The sequence below is a fragment of the Phodopus roborovskii genome, unplaced genomic scaffold (assembly GCF_943737965.1).
Source record: "Phodopus roborovskii unplaced genomic scaffold, PHOROB, whole genome shotgun sequence".
Lineage (NCBI taxonomy): Eukaryota > Metazoa > Chordata > Mammalia > Rodentia > Cricetidae > Phodopus > Phodopus roborovskii.
Genome location: NW_026125538.1, coordinates 2,179,499 through 2,186,213, shown reverse-complemented (window position 1 = coordinate 2,186,213; position 6,715 = coordinate 2,179,499). Strand labels below are relative to the sequence as shown.

At 42.7% G+C, this 6,715-nt stretch overlaps 2 pseudogenes; one reads left to right on the top strand and one right to left on the bottom strand.

The window, feature by feature from the left end:
* The first annotated feature begins 175 nt into the window (after positions 1–175).
* Positions 176–687, top strand: LOC127216265 (40S ribosomal protein S18-like; annotated as a pseudogene).
* Positions 688–4,395: 3,708 nt separating this feature from the next.
* LOC127216264 (olfactory receptor 18-like) lies at positions 4,396–5,294 on the bottom strand (annotated as a pseudogene).
* Positions 5,295–6,715: the final 1,421 nt, after the last annotated feature.

Here is a 6,715-nt window from a genome sequence, read left to right as displayed (position 1 = left end):
ATTGGTTGATGAATAAAACACTGTGTGGCTAGTGGTCAATGAGGCAAGAAGATAGGCAGGTTAGGAGACCAGGAGAATGCTGGCAAGTGTAGGAAGATAGAAGTCTTGATGTGATGCCGAGAAGAGAGGGCTCAGGCAGGAGTTCGCCAGTAAGATAAGACCACATGGATGGGAGGCCTACACGCCGCCGATTCTGCCGCCGCCATGTCTCTAGTGATCCCTGAGAAGTTCCAGCACATCCTGCGAGTACTCAACACCAACATCGATGGGCTGCGGAAAATAGCCTTTGCCATCACCGCCATTAAGGGTGTGGGGCGGAGATACGCTCATGTGGTACTGAGAAAAGCGGACATTGACCTCACCAAGAGGACTGGAGAGCTCACAGAGGATGAGGTGGAGCGCATGGTCACCATCATGCAGAATCCAAGGCAGTACAAGATCCCAGACTGGTTCTTGAACAGACAGAAGGACGTGAAGGATGGCAAGTACAGCCAGGTTCTGGCCAATGGTCTAGACAACAAGCTACGTGAGGACCTGGAGCAGCTTAAGAAGATCAGAGCGCCACTTCTGGGGCCTTCGTGTCCGAAGTCAGCACACTAAGACCACTGGCCGCCGGGTGTACTGTGGGTGTATCCAAGAAGAAATGAGTCTCTGGGCCTTCACTGTTAATAAATAGTTTATATACCTGTGGGGGAAAAAAGACCACGTGAAGATACATAGATTAATAGTAATGGTTTAATAATTAAGACAGAGCTAGCCAATAAGAAGCCCAAGCCATTAGCCTACAGTTTCATAATTATTATACCATCTGTGTGTTCATTTGGGGTAAGGCAGCTGCGGAAATGGCTTAGGAAGCTCCATAATATTCCCCTGTCAAAATCAATATCAAAAAGCAGATTACATGCTTTCAATATATCATGACACAGGTAGGGAAGGGAGCATAGTGAGGAAACACTGGACCAAAGTAAGACCAAAAACTCATCTGGGCAAACTCCAAATTTTTCAGCTCCTTGTCTGATGTCAAAATGTTCTTCAGCTCTCCAACTCCATTCCAGCTTGACTGCAACATATTTCTTTCTCTTGAACATGTTTTAATTCCTATCAACAGCTCTCCTATCAACAGCTCTCCTTAGCAGGTATCCCACAACACTGGCATCTCTAACAACTTGGGTTCTCCAAGGCAATCCAGGCTTCAACTTCACAGCTTCACTCAACGGCCTCTCTCCTAGGTCCATTCAGGGACACCCCTGATATATGCCAGGCCTCAGCAGATTTCTTTAAGTTCAGAGGCAAATTCCATAACCCATTTCTTCTATTCTTAACTTTGAAGCCAGAATTATATGACCAAAACTGCCAAGTTCTGCTGCTTACTGGGACTGGAACTTGGCCCCCTTGTTCAATTAAATCTTCACCAGCTTTCCAACTATTACTGCCTAAGCTTGCCTGTCTGAAACTGGACATGTAGACCAGGCAGGGATCAAACTCAGACATCCACCCACCTCTGCCTTCTGAGTGCTAGCATTAAAGATGAGCACCATCAGTCCTCAACTAATGCCTGTTGAAAACAGGAGCAAACACCCATACATAAACACTGAGTCAAACTAGAACCCAGAAGCAGATGGAGAGGACAAGACCATGCGGTAGAAGTACATAGAGACAGCTTACCTGAACAAGGAGGAGCTAAGGGCCACTAGACTGATAGCTGGGAAGCCAACAGAGGTCTGACTCGGACTCCCCTGAATATGGGTCTCAGCCAGAAGGTCTGAGCAGTCTAAGAGACCTCAGACAGTGGAGCCAGGATGTATCCCTGGTGCACAAAAGGACTTTGCAAACATATCCCCCATGGAGGGATAACTGCCTTATTCTAGAGATAGGAGAGAAGCCCTAGTCCCTACTTCACAGGACCTGTCAGATCTACATGACCCCAACTGGATGGCATTCCCCTACATATTGTATTGTGGTGGGGGGTTGGGAGGGGAGGGTGTTTAGAGTGCATGGGAGAGGGTAGAGAGGGCAAAAGGGAGGGAAGGAGGGAGGGAGGGCTTGGGGGGAGGGAGGGAGGGAGGGAGAGGGAACTGGGATCGACATGTAAAATAATAATAATAAAAAAAAAAAAAAAAAAAAAAAAACGCTTTGACTCCAAAATTTAAGTTGAAGAACAAGTTACTGGGGAAAAGTATTTCTATTTTTGTTTCCACAGAAAATGAAAAGATGTGGATTCCTTCCAGACTAATGTGGTTTGATCACACCAGACCGCCTGAAACAGAGTACAAGCTGATCCTACATTCCAAACAGCTGGACAAAACAGCCCTACAGACTACAGCTAGGATATCTGAATCTTCTTCGAATCCCCCAAGACAGCGCCCCTTACCAGCAGGAAGTAGTTTGGAAAGAACGACGCCCAAATTCCCAAATATTGTGTATAAATGTTTGTTTTCATTTAATTGGACTTTGTTATATAAAATTAAATAAAAAATACTCTATATGCAAAAAAAAAAAAAAAAAAAAAAAAGATGAGCACCATCACACCAGGCCCAAGCTTTTCTTTAATTCCTTTTCACAAGGTGGGTACTTAGTTGGGTGTGATCTTGCCCTGAAGTCACCACTCCTTTTATTCCATTTCTTAATATGTTAATCTCCTTGAACATACAATTTAGCTTCATTCCATTTCTTGGTGCTCATTTTCTTCTCAAAATATACTTTTTGCAATTTACCATGCTGAGCTTGCTACTTTTCATTATATATCTTAATTAGAGTTACTGCTAATATCAACACAACAGAGTATTACTAGGCTATTTTGAAATTTCTTCTGTCAAAAAAATTAATCTAAGATTCTTCAATTTAGGCTCAGGCAGACTTTTCAGACAGGGCAAAAAGCAGCTACTTCACCAAAATATCACAAGAATGATCTCTAGGCAGTATACTAAAAGTCTTCTCTGAAATCTCTTGAGTGAGTCCCCAATCATTCAAATGATTCTAAGCACCTCTTTTTTCCATGCTGCTGCTAATATGGCCCAGTAAGCAGTGCTTAAAGCATTCCTGCCTTCACAACCCAAAGAACCAATGTCTAAAAATCCTCCAAATACATGGGCTAGCGTATTACAGCAATACCCCAGTCCCTGGTATCAACTTCTGCCTTGGTTAGGGTTTTTATAGCTATGAAGAGATGCCATGGCCATGGCGACATTTATATTCTTTCTCTTTTCTTTCTTTTTTTCTTATTCCCACTTTTCCCTCCCTCCTCTCCTGCAGCTCCTCCCACTTCCCCCTTCTCTCATCTGTTCCTCAGAAATGGTAAGGCCTCCCCTAGGAAGTCTACTAAGTCTGTCCCATTATCTCACTGAAGCAGGACTAAGGCATCTCTCCACACCCATAACCCTGTGTCTAGGCTGGGCAAGGTATCTCTCCATATAGAATGGGATCCACTAAGTCAGTTTGTGCGTTAGTGTTAGGTCTTGAGCCCACTGCCAGTGACCTCATATAGTGTCCCAGTCACACCACTGTCACCTGCATTAAGGGAGTCTTGTTCAGTCTTATGCAGATTCCCCATTTGTCAGACCTGAGTCAGTGATCTCTTACTAGCTCAGGTCAGCTGATTCTCCTTCCTCACTTCAGTTGTACCCCAGGAGCTTGACCTATTGGTTAGTGGTGGATTTCTGCATCTGCTTCCATCTGTTTCTAGAAGAGGGTTCTATCCACTCTCTAGGGTAGTGGATTGTAGGCTGGGTATCTTTTGCTTTATTACTGGTATCTACTTACAAGTGAGTACACACTATATTTGTCTTTCTGGCTTTGGGTTACCTCACTCTGGATGTTTTTTTTTTCTAGTTCTGTCCATTTGCCTGCAAATTTTAGGATGTCATTGTTTCTTACTGCTGAGTAGCACTCCATTGTGTAAATATACCATATTTTCTTCATCCAGTCTTCAGTTGAGGGGCATTTAGGTTGTTTCCAAGATCTGGATGTTACAAATAATGCATGACAACACTTATAAAGAAAACATTTCATTGAGATAACTTGATTACAGTTTCAGAAATTCAGTTCATTATCATCATTATGGGGAACATGGTGGCGTTCAGGTAGATGTGGTGCTGGAACTGAGAGTACTACATATTACAGGCAACAGGGTGGACTGGCTGTCATACTAAGGGAGGTTTGAGGAAAAGAGACTTCAAAGGCCACCCCCGCAGTGACACACTTCCTCCAACAAGGCCAAACCTAATAGCGCCACTCCTTTAGGGGCCATTTACTTTCAAGCAACCACACTATCCATCCACTATACCATGCAATATTGTGAAGTATCAGTTAGTGAAATAATGTGAGATATTAACAGGGATTTACACTTGCAGTTAATATATTGATACATAGATGTAAATGTATTAAGAATGTCAATGATTAGAATATTCTGCTGAGAATCTTCCCAAAGGCAGTTTTAATGTCTTTGTTCCTCAGGCTGTAGATGAAGGGATTCAACATAGGTGTGACCACAGTGTACATCAATGAGGCCACTGCATTACTTCTTGGGGAAAGTGACAGAGAGGAACTGAAGTACACTCCCAATCCTGTTCCATAAAACAGGCAAATGATGGACAAATGAGACCCACAGGTGGAGAAGGTTTTGTGTTTCCCACTTGATGATGATGACCCCATGATGGAGGAAACTATTTTAAAGTAAGAGAAAATGATTCCTGAAACAGGAAGGAACCCAAAGAGAGCACCTACACAGTATTTTAGTATGCTTTTGGTGAAAGTATCAAAACAGGCAAGTTTAAGTAGTTCAGAAGGGTCACAGAAGAAGTTGGAAATTTCAAAAAAATTCTCACAGTTGAAAAATTTTAATACTGCCACATAGAGCAACAGTAATTCCACAAGGCTAAGGATAAAAGACCCTAGTAGTAAGACACCACAGTGACTGGGACTCATAATGACCTGATAATACAGGGGGTGGCAGATGGCCACAAACCTGTCATATGCCATCACAGCCAGAAGCATGTTATCCATACCTCCAAAAATTACAGTGACATCTGTGTCAGGCAGCCCACATAGGAGATGACTGGACAGTGAGTTTGTATGTCCACAATCAGCCTTGGAACAGTGGTGGAGATGAAACCAATATCAACCATGGACAGGTTGGAGAGGAAGAAGTACATGGGTGTGTGGAGATGGGAGTCAGAGCTTACTGTCAGGATGATGAGCAGGTTTCCAAACAGGGCCAAGATGTTCATGGACAAGAATAGACCAAAGAGAACAGTCTGTTGGTCTGGATCCTCTGAGAGTTGAATGAAGTGTAATTGCATTCTGCATGGTTTTATTTCTTGAACATCTTCCATGGAAAGGCTACCATAAATGCCCTTCCCGCATAGTGAGACCAACAACTAACTTATCTATGGAGCCCTCATCTGATACCTGTTGGAAACAGAAGCAAACACTCATACATAAACACTGAGTCGAACTAGAACCCAGATGCAGATGGAGAGGACAAGACCAGGCTGCAGAAACACACAGAGACAGCTGACCTGAACAAGGAGGAGCTAACGGGCCCCCAGCATGGAACTGACTCAGGCTCCCCTGAATATGGGTCTCAGCCAGAGGGACTCAATTTTTTTTATTACAGTTCTTATACCACCACACTACCCAAACTATCATAGTCCATATGATTAGGAAGAAATAATAATTCATGTAATCTCCTCTATATCATCCATTCCTTCAGAATTTACATGAATAAACTGTGACTTTGTGTGGTCATGATGAAGAGCAGTGGATATAACAAACCTCCCCTGCTTGTTTGCTGGTGAAGGCTCAAGCTCACACTTAAATCCTGAGTGAATATAATAAAAGAACTTCCTGATGCAGCTGATGCAGAACGCTCTAGGAAGAGCAAACAGAGCTATGTAGTCCTGGATTACGGAGAACAAACTGGTGACCTGGAGGGACAGGCTAACTAATTATTCTTATATAACCTTAGAAACTCAATGCACAAAGCTGGTGATTATTCATACTGGTCCACAGTATTGCAGTCTCTAAGGAATTCCTGGTGTTAATGGAGGAAGCAGAAGAGATGTTGAATGTTCTTAAGAGGTTAGCTACAAAGCTTTTGTTTGACTTCCTAAATTTTTCATTTCCAGTTTTATTTCAGTCTGGACTCCCTTTAGTAATTCTTTATTATTATTATTATTATTATTATATTATTATTATTATTGTTATTATTATTATTATTTCAAATCTACTAAATGCTCTCTTCCATGTCTGCAGAAACCTGCTTCTTTCTTGTGTGGCAATCCGAAGGCCAAAAATTCACCATTTCTATTCTCAAGATTCATGCCAGAGAGATCTTGACTCTCAGGAAATCCCACTGTTGAAGTTAATCTTTACACATCAAAAGGTCTCCAAGCTGCTGTGCCAAGTACTGCCTCCACAGATACATGCAAGGCCCTAGAACTCGGTGACAATGGTAATATGTGCTACTGGGGAAGGGGTCTCAAGGCTCCTGCGCACATCAATAAAACTATTGCACCTGCTCAAAACTGAATGTTGTGGAATAAGAGAAGATGGACAAACTGATCATCTAGATGGATGGCACTGAAAATAAATCTAAATTTGGTGCAAATGCCATGATAGAAATGTTCCTGGCTGTCTCAAAAGCTGGTGCAGTGGAAAAGGGGATGTCCCTGTATCCTCACATCGCTGACTTGGCTGGCAACTCTGAAGTGATTAA